Source organism: Pogoniulus pusillus, assembly GCF_015220805.1.
Source record: "Pogoniulus pusillus isolate bPogPus1 chromosome W unlocalized genomic scaffold, bPogPus1.pri SUPER_W_unloc_1, whole genome shotgun sequence".
In the NCBI taxonomy this organism is placed as follows: domain Eukaryota; kingdom Metazoa; phylum Chordata; class Aves; order Piciformes; family Lybiidae; genus Pogoniulus; species Pogoniulus pusillus.
The window spans coordinates 4683050-4683740 of NW_026974535.1; positions in this window are offsets into that span (position 1 = coordinate 4683050).

The window sequence follows — 691 nt, forward strand, 5'->3', positions numbered from 1 at the left end:
TTCCAGTGTCCAATGACTCTCTCAGTGAAGAACTTTCTCCTCGCCTCGAGCCTAAATCTCCCCTGGCGCAGCCTGAGGCTGTGTCCTCTTGTTCTGGCACTGGCCACCTGAGAGAAGAGAGCAACCTCTTCCGGGCCACAACCACCCCTCAGGTAGTTGTAGACAGCAATAAGGTCACCCCTGAGCCTCCTCTTCTCCAGGCTAAACAATCCCAGCTCCCTCAGCCTCTCCTCATAGGGCTTGTGCTCAAGGCCTCTCACCAGCCTCGTCGCCCTTCTCTGGACACGCTCAAGCATCTCAACGTCCCTTTTAAACTGGGGGGCCCAGAATTGAACACAATACTCAAGGTGTGGTCTAACCAGTGCAGAGTACAGGGGCAGAATGACCTCCCTGCTCCTGCTGACCACACCATTCCTGATGCAGGCCAGGATGCCACTGGCTCTCTTGGCCACCTGGGCACACTGCTGGCTCATGTTCAGGCGGGTATCAATCAGTACCCCCAGATCCCTCTCTGTCTGGCTGCTCTCCAGCCACTCCGACCCTAGCCTGTATCTCTCCATGGGGTTGTTGTAGCCAAAGTGCAGCACCCTGCACTTGGAGCTATTGAACCCCATCCCATTGGACTCTGCCCATCTGTACAGGCGGTCAAGGTCCCGCTGCAGAGCCCTTCTGCCCTCCAACTCAGTCACAT